Below are 19,141 nucleotides of genomic sequence, written 5' to 3' on the forward strand. Positions count from 1 at the left end.
TAGCTCAGGAGGATTTGCCATCTTGGAAAGCAGAAGGTCCCTGTCTCGATAGCAGCTGGCTTTCTTTGTCACAAAATGTCCTGGAACAACTATACTAATCGCCTAAGTACTGGAGTTGAGTACTTTATCCACTACAATGAGGGCACTGGTGTATTCACACATTTATGGAGGAATACCACTTACTGTACATATGATTTAGAGTTACCATCAAAATATACGATGTTCAATTAGATGTTTTACAAATTTACAACATGGAGGCACTGGGTGGCAGTGTTGCACTGTTACACAATATTAGTAGTTTGCATTTTGTCAGCAGGTTGAAAGTGGTTTACACCAATCAGTTTTACTGTGTAATTCTTCTTCCCAATTGGTTGTGCCAATTGATTCCTCCCCACACACAATTCTGGGTTGTCACTACTGTTGTATCCTACTGACTCATAACCTCCTTGGTGGTAGGCTGGCACTTTACCACCCAAATGCCTAAAAACATTACAATATTGAAGCTCATAATATCTGGGTGCCTATGGATTTTTACAATTATCCTTTATTCTTAAACTGTACTTAACTAAATTCTAACCTAAAATTATAGAAGAATAACTTACATTATTACATTGTATAATATTCCCAAGGTACAATATTCCCATTGTTTCTCATGTAATATTGGAAGTGGAGATACTGCTATAATAATGTTATGTGATCCCAAAAGCTGTAAGGCCTATGTGCATAAATGACATGCATACATACAGTAGACATTACCAATAGAACAATTCTCAGCTGCAAAACAGAAAGTATGTGGAAATGTAGGCTACAAAACAAAGTGATGATCAGGTGATCAGTTAAACACCAAAGATGATGCAAGTCAGTAGACTTCCTGTCTTTGACTAAATCTGGTGCGTCTTTATTGCGACCGAAGGTCACGTTTACTATGAAAACCTGCATATCCCGTCCGTTAGTTAGTTAGTCACCCACGTCTCCATATATGGTATCGCGCCTCGTGACATCATGGAGACACTTAGATCTCCATATATGGATCTGACCTCTTGTGACATCATGGAGACCCTTATGGTGCGTTCAGACGGGCAAATTAAACGATGTCGCCAGAATATTTTGGGGGGGTCCCCAAATTATTAAAAAATAAAATAAAAATCACACCCGTGTGAAATGAGTGGTGCAACTCCGTGTGGGGGTCCCCGGGGGGTCCCCGGAAGTTCCACACCCACAGGACCACGGCCAGGGTGCCGGCCCGGTTCCGGCGAGCCGCCCCACATCCGAAATGGTAGAGAAATGACAGAGTTACCATGTGGGGGTCTCCGGTGGTCCCCGGGGGGGTCCCCGGAACATCCAGACCCCCAGGAACGCGCCCAGGGAGCCGGGCTGATTCCGGCGAGCCGCCCCACGTCCGAAACTGTTGAGAAATGACAGAGCTACCGTGTGGGGCTCCCTCTACTGTACCCTCTGTCACTGTACTGTACTGGCACACCCGAAATCATCATATATACACTTAATGTGTGTGTGTGTGTGTGTGTGTGTGTGTGTGTGTGTTAGGTTGCGCACAGGTGGTGAAAAACAACCATGCTATTTTCGTGCTCATACCCACCCAGCCAGCCTCCCAGCCAGCCACCCACCCACACACATAGCTCCGTAAGGGAGTTTACATAGTACACATAGTGCATGCATAAACTTTCCATAATGCTTATCTGGTTTCAGTATTCATTTATGATATATTTTCTCTATTATTAAGGTTATTTTTGCAGTCAGTTTGTAATGGGGGTGGGGAGGGAGGGCGGGGGTCGCGAGACATGGCCAAAGCATTTCCAGGGGTCCCCAGCCAAACCCCTGTTGTATAGTATAGTATAGTATAGTATAGTATAGTATATATATATATATATAGTATATAGATAGCATTTGAAACAGACTTGTAGCATGTCATGTAGACAGCACAATAATTGCATTGTATGTAGTCATAGCACATCATAGTACATATGTATAGCATAGTATAGTATATATGTATAGTTAATATGTATAGTGTCATTATATAGATATGTTCTAGTTACGTTCTTAGCTTACGCATGTTTCTTGATAAATGCATTTTATATATATGATGTATTCCCATACTTTTGTTCTTGCCTAATGTAAGTCGCTCTGGATTAAGAGCGTCTGCTAAATGCCTAAATTGTAAATTGTAAATTGTATAGTATAGTATTTCAGATGCTACGATATGCACATTTCCTGCAGTTTGTTTGCAACAGGAGGAAATTCAGTTAATTCTTGCTGCACTATCATTTCTTTCTCAACCCCAGAAAGGGTGACACTGTTCTTTTTTTAACCTCCAACTTCCTCTATATTTGGTGGTTGTGTCCTAAAAAAGGAGTTGAAATGGGTGTGGCCGGCGTGACCAGTTAAGAATGTGGGCTGTCATCATGACATACACAAATTGTAAAGAAGGACCACGGCCATAGAATAAGCATGAGACAGTATCATTCCACTAATATGCATTCATCATTCAACCTTATTCTATACCAGTGATTCTCAACTTTTTCTTTTCATTTCACAGATACCAAATACATGCATGTTTAGGCCACAGACTCCCATTAGATTTGTCTATAGTAGTGGTTCCCAAACCTTTTCATGTCAAAGACCCCCAAAATGATACTCATTAGCCTGCGGACCCCCATTTGAAAATACATGCCAAGGACCCGCATAAGAGAAGATTTGTACGGCTCTAGGGCCCCCGGTTTGACCTGAATTATAGGCTATGGCCCCCTATGTAATGGCCTTTCTATCTCTGGGACCCTAATACATATTGTAACATCAAAGTTAATTTAACTCAGAGAGTGTGCACTCTCTGAGTTACAGACCCATAAGGGTCCATTTGGTTCCTAACTATCATTTAGCTGGGGACCCCCTGGAACTCCCTCAAGGACCCCTGGGGGTCCCCGGACCCCACTTTGGGAACTACTGGTCTATAGGACATCAATCTAAGATAACTTTACCACTTGAACGCTAGTATCCCTGTTCAGGGGCTAACATTCTATAAACAATATCACATGTACAAGCTCACAACATGTCACTAAGTTAACCCAACACATTGTGAGCGTGTAGATCTTCTGTTTTCTGTGAAAATGTATTTATTTATTTATTTATTTGACAGGGACAAAGCTCATTAATCAACATGGCAGTTTTCACCTCAATGTAAATGGGCCAGAGTTAGCCAAAGCTAAATTTCATCTGTAGTCCCTGGGCAGGCTCTTAAAAAATGAATGATAAAAAGAAAGACAGAGTGTATAGTGTGCTGTGCCAGCACACAACACCATGCGTTGATGCCATGTGTGCATATGTGCCAGCACCCAACACTATGTCCATACAAAAACACAATACAATACAGATAAAAGAAAGACAGAGTGTGTAGTGTGCCAGCACACAGCACCATGTGTTGATGCCATGTGTGAAAATATTAAACGTAGAGCCAAAATGACAGGGCGCCTAGTATTGCGCACTTGGGAATTTGTTCGATTAAGTTTTAAGATTAGGATTTGGGTCAGAATAGAGAGCAAACAGTAATATACTAATATTTGTACTTGTAAATGCAATAATGATAACCGTTAACTAGTAACCACTAAACCAACTTCAAGGACCCCTGAACCCCTGCTGTAGACCAATGGCTGTAGACTAGAGGGAAGCACTAACCGACTTCAAGGACCCCTGAACCCCTGCTGTAGACCAATGGCTGTAGAGGGAAGCATAGCGAGTTGACTTCAAGGACCCCTGAACCCCTGCTGTAGACCAATGGCTGTAGAGGGAAGCATAGCGAGTTGCCGGCTGTCCTGCAGTATATTGCACTGATCACATTGTAACATAAGGAAGTTATGCAAACTGAAGAGACTTAAGGGCATCAAATACAGTTGGAGGCCATCGATATTGTCCTTTTCTTTTTGCTGAGGCTTGCGTGATCTGCGCAAAAGGACAGTTAACCCATTTTGGGCGGGAACCCCTTTTGGTGTTTTAAACATTATGTTATAATTTAGCTATTGAAAAATAGCAGATCTACAAGCTACGAGCTTGTAGGTCTGCTATTTTTGAAAAATCGTGAAAATATTTATTTAAGAAAACTGGAGGATTTAGAAGGATTTTTTAAAATTTTGAGGTCAGGCCTAAATGGGTCAAATGATAAGGGACAATATCGGTGGCACCCAACTGTATACAGTATTATGAGTGCCGGAGGGCTAAAAACGGTTGTGTGGCGGGTCGACAGGTCACAGAATTACAGTATGGAGACAGTCTACTAACTAGTTTGAGAATGTTAAAAGCTGCTTGGGAAATAATAAATAACCTGGCAAAAAAGTGACAGCACTAAAAGTAACAAACAATTCTACTGGATGGGGTGGAGGAGTCCATAGATTGTGGGGTTCTGGAGGGGGAAAAGTCACACTGTAGGTAGTCTGGTGAAGTAGGGTGACAGCACTGATGTGCAAAGCTAGTGACTGGTGTGTTTGCACTTGATTGATAGTCTAAGAGAGGAAAGTTTTTGGGACGTATGGTTGTGTGTGAGCGGGCGGGCAAGCCTGCAGTGGCAATCTTTCCCGCACTTTTCTTTGTCTCAGACTGTTCCTTGATGGGTGGCAGTTCAACTGCACAGACAAAATATATATAAATGCAGCCTGTCCTCAAGAGCAGGAGGAGGCAGAGACAGATAATGGAGCCTGTCCTCAAGAGCAGGAGGAGGCAGAGACAGATAATGGCAGCTAAAAGACAGGGGAAATCACACTGGTGTGAACCGAGCGGTGCAGGCTGGCTGCAGTTATAGTTATATACAGTATAGTGCTCAGTGTGAATGGCCCTTTAGGCTGCTCAACACACAGTGTCACTTTAGGTCACCCATTAGTATTAACCCATTTAGAATTCAAAGATTTGTGCCGCATTTTTACGATTTTTCAAAAATAGCAGACCTACAAGCTCATAGCGCGCCACCGAGTGGCGCGCTATGAGCTTGTAGATCTGCTATTTTTCAATAGCTAAAGTATAACAGAATGCTTGAAACACCAAAAGGGGTTCCCGCCCAAAATGGGTTAAATACATCAGTGGCTAATTCCCCTTTTGTTCTATTTTTGTATAATGTTTTTCAGCATCAACATAAAACAATAGTATTGTATAGTAAGGAATAGCTTATAAGAGACTACAATAACTAACTACTTTAACCGGTAACTTAAGTACACAAATGGAACCAATTAAATGCCAATGGACCCATTGTGAAAACTGAAAATCTGATTTATGGAGGGCTGATAACTAATTAAAAAAAAGATGCATGCATCTTTATATTCATTTTACAGTTTCAAAAATCTAAAGTATAGTTGAAACAGGCAGCTCCAAAGCCATCCACCGCATTTCACAACCATGTCATGATGACACAGTTTCCACATATTTCCTGCCTGCTAGCTTCACAGTTATCTTCCTTATTTTGACTTCCTCTTTGCAATGTTGAAGCCTAATGGTCAAACATTTTGGCGCATGCACAGTATCAGCTTCAACCTCAAACTGGCTGGTAAGAGGGAGAGAGAGAGAGAGAGAGAGAGAGACAACAGCCTTCCACTAGGACACCACAACCACATCATCAGGTAATGCTAGTGGCAGTTCTAAAACATCTATAAAAATAAGTGTTAGAAATGCAATATCTAAACGTTGTGTGTGATAACACGACACGTGCAACTGGGGGTTGAAGGTAGGGGGACAACATAAAGCATAAAGCATAACATCCTTTATTTTGTCTGAACAATTAATCTGTACTGTACTGTGTGTGCAGCCATGTACACTGCGAAATCCTGAGTATTAATTTTGATTAATGCATTTTATTTTTTGCAGCCTTTCTTTTGGAAATGCATCTTCAATTTTCCTTTCCATGTATTCTACAGGCACATCTATGGTTCACAGTGAGAGAACAGGCCCCCCACTTAGTGTATCTGACAAGCTGAGCTGGACACTTGTGCATCATTGAGTGTCAGTTTGTCAAATACCCCAAGTGAGGTGTCACTTGTCGTCAGAGTTCCCTTCCGAAGTCCTGGGTTGCTGAAGAGGCTCATTCCACAAAGTTGTGGATCAATTTGGTGTGCCTACATACAGTACCATGCTGCACCAACCGGTTTTTTTTCTAGTGGAATTTGAGCATAGAGGAAATGTTTTTTCAGAGGCGACAATGCTGTTGTTGTTTAGTCATAACCAGTGGTGGACAGTAACAAAGTACATTTATTTGAGTACTCCGCTTAAGTTGTTTTTTATGAATTGTTCTTTACTTGCAGATTATTTGCTTTTTTTGGGGATACTTATGACATTCATACATTAAAAGACAAATATTGTACTGTACTTTAACTCAAGTACAAATTTGACAGCAACTTTCACATAGTTGAGTAATATTACTGTGTATATAAAAATACTGTGGTTGAGTATTTTGTCCACCATTGGTCATAACATTCTCTGTACAGTTGCGGTGAGGTGAAAGACATTTTGCTCTATATCCTATGGAAAAATATCAGAATGTCATTAATACAGATTACAACATTTTAAGAGCTTGGACAAAAAGGTTCAGTCTTTAACCATAATCGGAGGGCTAACCGTAGATGATTTATAGATATAGCATGTACATTTTAATCCAATGAAGATTATGAACAAGTAACAATTTTTGTGGTCTCACATCATCTCTGTCATCTATGGCTCATCATTGGTTTCCCATGACGTTTTAAAGAAGAAACATTTAATGTCTTGATGACATATTTTGCATGCATCTATTGATTAATGAGGCAAGTGTTCAGATTCAGATTCAGATACCTTTATATGCCATTTGTGTATACACACATAGGAATTTGCTTTGACATAACATGAGTGCATTCAATTCTTTTTTCACAAATACCAACAGACATAAGACAACACCGTGCAGGGAAATAAATATAAAGTGCAGGGCAGTAGTTCATAGTGCATCAAATGTTGCCGGTGATTAAAGTGCCGGTGTCACTAGGAGGCAGGGGTGGAAGGGAAGCCAGAGTCATTGTGTTATGTTTTGCAATGCACGACTGCTGTACTAATTACATACACATTACATATTGTATATGCATCTGACTACTTCAATGGCCAGCATGTCTGTAATGTTTAGCCATTGGGTATTTTGTCATTATGAGCCCTAATGGCATAAACATGCTCAGACAACCTGTCCCTCAGTCTACGGTTGGTTCCACTTACAGACAACCTGTCCCTCAGTCTACAGTTGGTTCCACTTACAAAGAAACATCCACATTCAGAGAATCTGATATGTTGTATTACCGTTGATGAATAAATATGAATATGAATACCTTATTGGTCCATCAGTGTCTTTGAATACATTAGGTTTCACAATGGGAACCCATCTGTGGGACAAAATGTGAGCTATACAGTGAAGCATAAAATGACCTGGCCAGGTATTGTTAATTTGGAAGAGGGGAAAACTTGATTGTGCTTGTGCTCTGTATGCTGTGCTCAGCCTCAGACTTAAAGTTTGGACTGAAAATGTACCTAAATACTTTTGTTATGAGCAACAGGAAACGTTTGGACATCCATTATGTTAAGCACATGGCTAAAACTCAAAGGATTGCCACTACAATACAAATGTTCTTTTTTCACTATCCCAGAATAGCACTAGTTAGGACTCAGGAGGACACAGATGGTGTGTTAGGCTATTTGAATGGAAGAACAGGAAATGTGACCAGGAAAGATAGTAGTGTCTCATTATAGAAGTCAATGATAACCACATGTGTGTGTACTTTATTAGACAGAAATGCAAACAGCACGAGGTACAGTCACACATTTGGGCTAAACACAAAAAAGTAATGGGGACTTAATTGTTTCCATTGTGGTTCTATGTGGTTTCTATGGGAGAGGTGAGTTTGGTCTGCCCCTTTGGGCCTCCTGAAAGATGGGTTTTTCAGGCCTGTTTTGAATTAACCCATTTTGACTTGAGATCAGATTCTAAAAATGTCTTCTACATCCTGACAGTTCTCTGAAAAAGCTATGTTTCTTTGTCAGTCGTTCTTCGATTTTTCAAAAATAGCAGACCTACAAGCTCGTAGCGCGCCACTCGGTGGCGCGCTACGAGCTTGTAGATCTGCTATTTTTCAATAGCTGCTAAAGCATAACATAATGCTAACACCAAAAGGGGTTCCCGCCCAAAATGAATTAAGGAAGCCATTGATGAAAGCCTGGGTACCGAGGCTAGGAAGCCAGTGATCAACATTTTTTTTAAAGGATGGTTTCAGGGCATTCCAGACTTCAGCGGCAGTGCAGTAGAAAGAGAATTTGCCCATGCTAGTTCTATAGGTGGAAGGTGGGTGGTACCAGGTTGTTGTTTCCGCTACCTCTGGTATTGTGGCTGTCGCTACTCGCTCACATGCTTTGAGGAAGTTAGTCTAATGCCCTGCCACTACTAACCTTCTTAGTAGTAGCATTATGAACTGACTCCATGGTTGAATTTAAACTTTACAAATGAGACAAACATCTGCTAAATGGTTCAAAATGAAATACATTTACTTTTGTACTACATGGCAGTTTAATATATTTGCCCTCCAGTCCAGTGTCAGTCAGGCTTGACACATTGTTTGACATTGACAAGCTTGTTGTTTGTGACCAGTTTGTAATACAATGTGGGAAAAGGCTACTTCTGTTTGCATGATCACTGGTTTCCTTTAAGAAAGGACTGAAAATTCACCTGTCACTGTCATCCGATCAACAGAAGCCATAACTCTATTCCCTCCCTCTCCAATTCATTTCTATTCCAATCCGTTTTTTTGTTGAGATATTTAAATTGTTGTTATTGTTGTTGTGAATGCATGCATGGGACCCGGATGGAAACAAGACCGCAAGGTCTTTCTTCGGTGATGTCCTATTGGCCAAATGTGCGTTACTGTACCCTGTACCGTTTTGCATCTTATTGTCTAATAAAATTATCAAAAAACAAAAAAGATCATCAGAAGCCTTTCCATTCATCTGCATGAATTCATCTTTTGAAACATTTTCATACATTTTCAAAAGTATCAGAAATAGCACATCTACAAGCCGATCTGTACGAGGTATTATGTGCATGAAGTTAGCCAGATTTAATTTCATAATATTAGCCAATAGCCATACTATGATCTAACATTTGGACATGCTGTATGTAAACATCAGGACATCAGGTTTGAATCTAGAATGATTCCAATGTGTTTAAAATCAAGACACCACCTGACGGCTTTTCTGACAAGCAATTATTTCCGTCCCTGTGATAAAAGGTACTGTATTTTGAATCAGTCCACATGATGGTGCTACAATACAGCAATGGGCTCCTCTTCTGACCCTATTCACCATATTCACACTGCTGACATCTTGCCATAAGTTAATGATAGGCCACCTTGCTTTTTCAACGCAAAATGCCAACATGGCCGCACTGTGAATATGGTCTATAGAGGCCTGAGCCTCTACAGCACTACAATTTGTGCAGGACACAGTCATCAGGGACAGCCAAGTACTAGCTTTGAGTGACGGGTTGAGTGTGATGCTACAAATCTGCAGCACATTTCATACAAATGTGACAGTTCACAGGAAAGAAGGAAATAATGAATTCTTGCTTTGCATTTTCTCTGGAAAATCAATTATTCTCTTTATTCTGAGAATGATGTGATGTACTTCTTAAGCTTAGAAAAAATAAAATTCTCTCTCAGAGGAACCGTCGAAGGCTTCACTAAGGCCTGGAGACCCTTTATAGAATACTTCAATAATCGTACCTCCCCGGATTAGACTGCTCGGTGTGACCCAAATATAGCGGACTGTGGACTTCAGAATTAACAGACAGTGCCTCTCTTACAAGTGTACAATACTCTTGACTGTGACCCATGATGTGACCTGTGTTTTAACGTTTTTACTTTTATTTTTTATTTTTATTTTATGTTGTCCTGTTTGTCCTTGTGTCGGGTGTAGTTGTTTGTTGATGTTTGTGATGATTTTAAAAAAGAAAAGAAAATGGGTGACTATGTGCAAAGATTTTCTTATCAGATGTACTGCTTGGCTGTCCCCAATAAAAAAAACTATATATATTAAAAATAAAAAAAAAGGATATGAAGACAGAAAAGACAAAAACACACCCTTGCATTGTGAACACCTGGGGTTATGGATTCAGTACAACTGTATTGACTTCCACATATCAACTGGATCATTCATTTGCCTGACTAATATGAAATGATAGGGCTGTCTGACTAATATGAAATGATAGGGCTGTCTGAAATGATTGAAAGCAATTATCATGAAAGCTAATCTAATAATTAGGCAAAAAATAATAACAGCTCTCAGAAACCTGCCTACCATTATATCATACATGGGGATCAGAGCTAATAGAAACTACAGCTCATTCTCTAGAAAGTTGGCATGGTAGAAGCCATTGTTCTTAGATAAAAAATAAAAATAAAAGTCTTGATGAACTCTTGTTTTAGATGATTAAACCTGCTTACCGATGATGAAATGTCCAAAGTGCTGCTCTGAGACAAAGGGCGAGTACAGACATGGCACCATCTTATAAAGAGCAATAGTGAAGACCAATTAAATGAAAGATTATTGCAATTATCTCAAACGATTGTGATCAGACAGGCATGAATAGAAATAATTGGGATAGACCTAAATGTGGATTGACGAGAGAAGCACTGTTTGGTATAGAATGTCTGCACTCCGCAATGTGAATTAAAATTATTTCAGTTTTGTTATATATTGGTTATTATGGGATGGAAAAGAAGAGAATATCATGAGATAACAACTATATAGGTCTCAACTACGTATATAGGGACACAGTGTTCTGTTAACAAAACTATTTGGTGAGAGTGCTTCAGAAGCAGCAGAGGAGAGCATTAACACCCTCAATGTCAATCTGAGCCACGTCTCTGCTCGGACTAATGGGCACATGAAGATATATTTCTTTCAGATCTACAGTATGACTGCTGCTCGTTCACTGCCGTAGTCTAGCCTTGTTTCCAGTTAACACTCAATTCAGCTTTGTGCATGACCTTGCCATGGGGCGGGAAAAAACCTACTGGTGAGACCCGTGAGGTCATGTGTAGTCGAACAAAGACCCTTTTCAACCTTCCTGTCGCTGCTAAGACACCCACCCGTCACTTGAATATTCCTCTGAAGGAGCACTCTTACCCATTTCCAACCTGTCTTCGTGTAATTGGTCCATTAATGGTCATTATAAGACGGTACCATTTCTGTATCTCATTGGTGGGCTGAGCCCTAATAAAAGTGCTAAGAATCTGAGAGATAGCTTGATAACAAAAAATGACACTTTTAGACCTCAACATTTCTAGATACTTTACCTCCAGCCAGGTAATTGTCCTTGCAGCAATTGTGAAACTGTAATGCTATGATCAAGGAGGATCTTTGTTCTTTTAATGCATCCCGATACAGGCAAAAAGATAAAAGTGAGGGGGATGATCACAAATCTACGGTGTATCTTTTAATGTTGTAAAAAACACAGGAGAGCCAAAGATCAGAATTTGTGAACATTTAACATGATGAAAAATCCCCAGTAGCAAGACATTGGAATCCACTGAACATGAAGTTTGTATCTTGAGATTCCAGGGCATTGCATTGGTGAATCCTTTGAAAAAAGGAGGTGAGAGACTGTTAGTGTTTACCATTACAGAGAGATGCATTCCCATTGAATAGCTTTCTATAGTAAAATAATTGACTCTACTCGTTTGGGTTTGGGGATTTGTGAGGGGGCCGAAACACGTTGGTTCACCAATGAACTGTACTGTTCACAGTACTGGAGAAGTCGCCGAGTAACCAACTCACCGCAGCGAAAAGTGGTCTCGGGGTGACATGTCCGGCGAGATGTCCGGCGACACGTCCGGACTTTCGGGACCTTCACGGCGACATGTCCAGACTTTTCGCCGCGAGTCGGTAACCCGGCGACTTCTCCGGTTACCGTCCACATCCCTCCTCTGAGACACAGAGTGAGTAGACAATAATGGTACCATCTTATAAAGCATTAGTGAGGACCATTTAAATGAACAAAGGTCGAAGTAGTCCTTTATGTGTAAACTAATATTTCAATGTCACACAATAGCGCCTGCTAGCATATGCCATTTTTTGCATTCAAGTAGGGTGAAAGGTTTGTCCTTTTACAAAGAAAAACACAGGATGTAGGATTCTATCTACAAGCACACATAGTGAAAAAACAAATGTCTTTACTTTGCAAGGATGAATTAATTGGTGTGGTGCATTAGTGCAGCTAAATGTTTTGATACACAGCGTTCTTGCAAATGACATTCAACTATACACTCAAAGTCTTGTGTTGGTGTTTTTCAGTAACACTGCTTTCTGGGAGGTGCGGGAAACAGCTGTTGTGCTATATTTTCAGTTCCAGAAAGGAAGGTGAAAACTTCAACTTCATTCCAGGAGTGATGTTCATTTTGATATGATTAATTTAAGATAAGGAGAATAAAACATTTGGTAACATTTATTTTAAATTCAGAAATTGATCAATTTTATTAATCAATAAATCAATCATCAATTGTTCTGTCGCTCATGCTGGCTGGTGAACTGGTGTAACGCATTTGAAAATATCTTGCATTGTCCTTAAATGCGTAAAGAAAATGTTTTTTTGTCTGTTGTAGGAATAACTTTCAGTACCACATGTGACTACCACATGTGTATCATCAAGGTATGCCAGGCAGGTCAGATAAGGATGGTATTATATAAAAATCACAATGCACTGTTTAGGGGTGAAGCCATGCTGTATAAAGTCTGGCTGCTTCTGTGCGTGTCCTAGTGTGGTGATGGTCTACACTCGACACCTCATTTGGCCAAATTGAAAACATAACCCAAAAAAAAAGACTCACTGAAAAATCATACACACAGACAAACCCTTGAACAGCAGAGAGCAGACAAACTGTTACATGATACACTGACTTTCCTATATGGCCTCTTTTTGGAAGAGATGTGTCTCTGCCAGGCCCTGTTTCAGGTCTGCCTAAGAACATGGAACACCCACCCGTTCCACACATGGAATTCATTTGATGGTCACTGGAGCCGTACTGTATATCAAACCCTAGGAACAGAGTAACAGAGCTCCATGCCATTTGACCACTGCACCGCATGCGCCGTTTATTGGACTAGTGCTGCTATTGTTGATCTTGTGTGCTGAAAGTCGATACAGCTCTGTTTGGCTTATCCTTTGTGTTTGCAGACGAGTTGGTAACTTGGTATATGGACCTCGTTTGAACTACAGTCGTCTTGGGTAACTTTAAGGCTTTGCAGGGGTTCTCTGACATTTTGCTTCCCCCTTTTCTCCTGTGTTGTTGTTGTCGTCAGGTCACTGAACGTTTTTGTTTGTATAGGAAGGGGTGGGTATCAAATATCTAAATACTGAATAAAGCGATTTAAAAACTGTCCGGGGTGTTCACAAATAGCCTGGTTAATAAACCAGACCGAATCAGCCGTTGGCAATTTTTTTTTGCCTACCAGCGGATTACGGTCTGGCGAGGCTCAGTAGCACGCCTCTTTCCTACAACCGAGAACAGGTCGGACCAATCGGGACACGGTATGCAATATGGGCGGGCTTTGGTACAGTGACGTTCAATGCTTGAGACTTTTGACTGACAGTAGCTCTGACCAATTGCGTCAAAGAGAAAATGTTTGAACCCGCCCCCCGGGAAATGAAATCCAAGTGGAGCCAGCCCAGACTAATATACCGCGACAGTGTTGTGTGATATTAGTCTGGCTTATTAGCCAGGCTAGTTCACAAAAGCCTGAGTAGATGATAAAAAAAGTTTAAAAAAAAAGTAAAATATCCCTTTAAATGTTAGAGCCTTACACTGTTGATTTTGTCAGGGTTTTAAGAAGTTTTAGATGAAATATATTTCAGACAATTGGGTCATAAATTAGACAATACAGCACACCTGGATTGGAGATGTAATTCATTATAGTATCCACTGTGCACGAGAATGCTTATGCATTATACGCACACCAAAGTCCTTAAGTTGTAGTGGTGCCGACCCACGGGAGAGTAAACTGAATGGTAGTCCTCAAGGGACAAGAAGGTGGGCGCAATGTATCCAACAGCATTATTTATAACATCAGTGCATTATTTATAACATCAGTTACTAGCAAGAAATAGATCATTTTAGTAAATACAGTAACATCTTTGGGCTTGAGAATGCCCTAGACATAATTAGACATTAGGGCCATGGGGTACTCTTTGTGTCAAATTTATTTTTGAGTGGTGCAACCACTCCCTTACAGAGTTGTGTGTGGCTGGCTGGCTGGCTGGGTGGGTGCCTGCCTGGCTGGCTGGCTGGGTATGAGCACGAAAACAACATGGTTGTTTTTCACCACCTGTGCGCAACCTAACACATACACAAACACACACGCACATATTAACTGTATATTTGATGATTTCGGGTGTGCCAGTACAGTACAGTACAGTAGAGGGACCGGCACACGGTAACTCTGTCATTTCTCAACCGTTTCGGACGCGGGGCGGCTCGCCGGAACCGGGCCGGCACCCTGGGTGCGTTCCTGTGGGTCTGGAACTCCCCCCCGCCGGGAACCCCCACACGGAGTTGCACCACTCACTTCACACGGGTGTGATTTTCTATAACACTTGAAATGAAAATGAAATGACAGTAAAAAGTGGAGTATCAACTATCCCTATGGGACTGATTGAGGGTAGCCACTGGGACGTAAGTCGGGACTTGATCACCCCGGCTGGGTCACCTGAGTGAGGGGTATGATGTTCGAGAGACCCGAAACCCCGATGACCTTGGGATACATCACTGAGGATACGTCCCAGGTGCATCCATGCAATGTTTTTTAGTTATCATTTTGAAATCATTCTCAACAATTACCGTATGTTTTGTAAAAAGTAGTAAATGCAAATACCATGTAATAGTTAACATCTGTGTTAAATAAAGCACTACACTCAGAATAAATTGTGTGTTTTTGTCAGAAGGACAGATTTTTATGATTGTCACAGATACTATACTCAAAATGCGTTGCAAAATTGCAAAATTACGGGAACACAACTTTTATATGCAAGAAACCTGCCCAAGTTTTAGCTATCAAGCAGACAAATTGTATTGTATTGATATCTCTTTACAGCTCATCTGTTGTTTCAAGTCGCACGTGTGTTAGTAGAGGTGTTGCTATGCTTATATTAACATGCATCTTGTGATCTAACTCTGCATGATGAATTCACCTGACAGCAGTTGGCTTTGTCCGAGGTTTAAAATGTCTTTAAATAAATACTTTTTGAAACGTCTATGGGAAAAAATGAATAAATGAATACAAGATAATAGTCCTGCCTCTGTAGATCATCCAAATGAAATTAACTACTGACAAAGCTTTATAGCCAAAAGTGAAAACTTCATTATCGCTCCCATGAGTGCTACAGTTCCACTGACACATTGCTGTACAACTGCTTCCCTTAACCAGCTGTGTACTCTGGAAGCAGTTGCTGGAAAAGGCCTGACTATGCGAAACCATACTTTGTTGCTGGTGGCTCAAACTCAAATTGTAATAGCAACAATGTCCCCCAATACATGCCTCCCCTCGGTCCTCATCAATTATCAATTTAAAATCAACCAGATCTGCTCTGTAAAGTTCAAGTTCAAGTCGTCTGTCTGTCTGTCTGTCTGTCTGTCTGTCTGTCTGTCTGTCTGGACAGTCTATTGCTCCATCTTCACTGATGTCTATCCTGGTGGTTTTGGTATGTGACAACATCCCAAAGCAAACATGGAGAAGGAATGAGTCTATTAATATCAGCAGTGTCATCTTTCACCATTTGTGACACTGGAACAGGCCAGATTAAACCAATTCATGATTAACAGTGGTTCTCAACCTTTTCTGGAGCAGTATTTGCAGCCAAATCAATAGATTATTTTACAGCTTGGATCAATGCAACTAACGTAGCATAGGCTACTATAAGTTCCTATTTAGCAGTATCACAATGAAAACTTTAAACATCATTTAAAAAAATATGTGCCACTGTGGACCAATAACGTTGCATCTGCTCGTCGTCTAGACGTTGTTGATTGTTAATTATACAACAGGTCGTTTAGAGGAAGCAATCTGACCGTAAACCAGCATCATGGAACACCTAATCAAAACAAAGAATTCAGCTGTGCTGTTCTCCCAGAGCGCAGCAGACTCGGTTGCTAGGTTAGCTAGTTTCTTGGGACATTTGTGGTCCTAGTGGCTAGTACTGGCTACATCTGTCATTAAAAAAATATGTTTTTTAGCGATTAGTTAGTTAGTTTTAAGGGTAACTGTTGTATAATCGCAATATTACACTTGAGGGTGTGCGTTACTGTCATTAATGGCACTTCTGCGCTGCTTACGTAACTAGAAAAGTGCGCAGAGATCTAAGCATAGACCCTCTCCAGGCCTGGGCGCCAACCCAGTTGTGTGGTGCAGCCGACAGGACATGAGGAAGCTGCAGTGGAAAATACAGTTTATATGACAGACGGTGCTACTGTTCGCGTTTGTGTTGCACCCTATATGGGCGGAAGTGAATGCGGTTTTCTCTATAGAGGTCCCTCAACACGCAATTCCAAATTGAGTATTAGGCCTATTGGACTCGATCCCGCAGCAACGCAGGCGTGCCATTAATGACAGTAACGCACACCCTCTCGTGTAATGTTGCTTATTTGACTTGCACCAGGCTTGTCCAAGCTTCATTATGTTCTGGTTGAAGTCACCAGTCATAACTGTTGAGGGGGACGTGAAAGGCGATCGCCCTTCTATTTGGTCTATTTTGGAGACCCACTTTGCAAATATCCTCATGGCCCACCAGTGGGCCCTGGCCCACAGGTTGATTATCACTGGTATACAGTATCTAGCTGAGCCTTACAGATATTCTGTCCCACATATTGACACGTTAGTGCCACAGTTCATCTCTGACACCGATGCTGAGAGCTTGCAGGGAGATCAACTCATTCAGTTGTATGAAGTATGGAGCCCTCTCTGCCAAAGCTGCAGCTGCAGGAAACTGCACGGAATGCATCAAGGCATGCAACGGCAGGAATGTTGACAACAGAAACAAAGTGAGTAAATGATACACCTAGGATCAACCTGCTCCTGGATGTTATTGGTTGATGAATTATTTACCACCGAAGACAACGATTCCAAGCACTTTCTTCACAAAGTTTCTACCTTTTTAGTTGAGCATATAGCACGTTTAAATTCAGCACCCTTCAATACCCATACAGTATGTGCCTTACATTTGCCTTCAGAGTTTTTTTATGTACCCTAGACTAGAGCCTAGACTATCTCAAATTATTAAATTAGAGGCACAACAATACTCCTGGACTGCTCTGAGTGTGAAAGGACATTTCCATCCCCTCTGTCTTGATGTTGAACTTGACGTGATTTGAGAGACTAACACTGAGAAAAGGTTATCAGTTAAATTCTGCACTGAATTCATAGCTTATGTATTACAGTGAAGCAGAATTAATAAACAGCATTTGAAGGCAGGTTTTGCAGACATATACCTTTATACTGGTCATGGCTTGCACTGCTGAGACAAAGCATGCAGTCTCAGCCTCAGTCTCTATCAACCAGTAGAGTGGAACTGCTGTTTCAAATATACAGTATACACACTTTCAAATAACTGGGATTGCAGATTGGACCTTTAAGTATGATCTCCAGGACAAAGGGCAACAGCTTGGCAACGGTCAGCCATCTACAAAACAAATTTAGAAAGCACATTTTCCTACAGTACAGTTGGGTGCCACCGATATTGTCCCTTATCATTTGACCCATTTAGGCCTGACCTCAAAATTTAAAAAAATCCTTCTAAATCCTCCAGTTTTCTGAAATAAATATTTTCACGATTTTTCAAAAATAGCAGACCTACAAGCTCGTAGCGCGCCACTCGGTGGCGCGCTATGAGCTTGTAGATCTGCTATTTTTCAATAGCTAAATTATAACATAATGTTTAAAACACCAAAAGGGGTTTTGCGCAGATCACGCAAACCTCAGCAAAAAGAAAAGGACAATATCGATGGCCTCCAACTGTATGTACGTGAGCAAAGCCTGTGCCAGGATGTGTAAAATCCTAATTCATTATGCCCAATTTAATAATAACCCCAACCCTGCCCTCCCTGATCCTGGTATGGCATGACCCAGTTCAGTTCGTTGTAGACGCTGCTCTCTCTATGTCACTCTGACTCCAGCTCTGGGGAGCCAGGCACCCTTTCAAAATGGTTCATTTTAATTGAGTTATAATCGTGGTTAAAGGAGGATTACTTGTACCCAGCCTGCTACTATAAAAGTACAAGTGATTCAAAACCGCAGCTCCTCTCTGATCTCACATAATTACTTCTGATCAACTGAACAGATTCACATGTTCAGATATATTGCATAAAATAATTGTTTGAAGTGGCTGCTCAAAATATTGTTTTTAATAAGATATTTCTTAACACTCTTGCATGACTGAGAGGTCATTATGACCTATTTTGTTTTAGATTTTGAAGTTGATTATCTTTGCCCATGAAGCTTTCAGAAGCTTCCCCTTCCATGACCATCATCATCCATCATCTCAGATTTTTCATGCTACTTCTGTCACATTTGACTTCAGTCATGCGAGTTAAATAATATAAGTATAGTAAAGGCTTGGCTTTCTGTGTGTTTTTGGCATTTGGCATTTTATTCATGCCATTCCTCTCTGCAGAACCTGCAGTGGTGTGTTTTTGGCATTTGGCATTTTATTCATGCCATTCCTCCACTTGATTTGAAGTAAGCACTTCAGTGTATACTGTAGTGTCACATAAAGGTAGTCAATTTGCGGACATCTGGTGAATCATTTGAATGATTCACCAGCTCTTGCCGCTGACATATCAAGAACTGAATTACATGACAGTGAAGTGAAGCAATAATGGGTGCAATTGTAGGGCGGGCTCTCACTAAGAGCTTGAACTTTCCGTCATTGACGGTTATTAAGTGGCTGTGAGGGAGGATTAGCATGTTAAATTTGCATTCACATAAACATAAAGCAGAAAAACTTAGTGAGTGGGACAATCATCCACCTCCATAACACATCACTTTATGTATACTAGAAGTTCATGCACCTTCGGCGCGCTCACATCTAGCTTAAAAAAACCAC

At 40.9% G+C, this 19,141-nt stretch overlaps 1 long non-coding RNA gene across 2 annotated transcripts in view; it reads right to left on the minus strand.

Annotated features, from left to right (window-relative positions):
* LOC306928210 overlaps window positions 1–19,141 on the minus strand; it is a 58,690-nt gene that overhangs the window by 20,739 nt on the left and 18,810 nt on the right. The window contains exon 3 of one of the 2 annotated variants that reach the window (XR_013790653.1): window positions 11,530–11,632. The exons of the other annotated variant lie outside the window; for it this stretch is intronic. This is a non-coding gene — a long non-coding RNA (uncharacterized lncRNA). Of the gene's footprint in view, window positions 1–11,529; window positions 11,633–19,141 lie in introns of those variants that run through there. 2 annotated transcript variants of the gene reach the window in all.

The sequence above is a fragment of the Electrona antarctica genome (genome assembly GCF_951216825.1).
Source record: "Electrona antarctica genome assembly, chromosome: 8".
Taxonomy (NCBI): domain Eukaryota; kingdom Metazoa; phylum Chordata; class Actinopteri; order Myctophiformes; family Myctophidae; genus Electrona; species Electrona antarctica.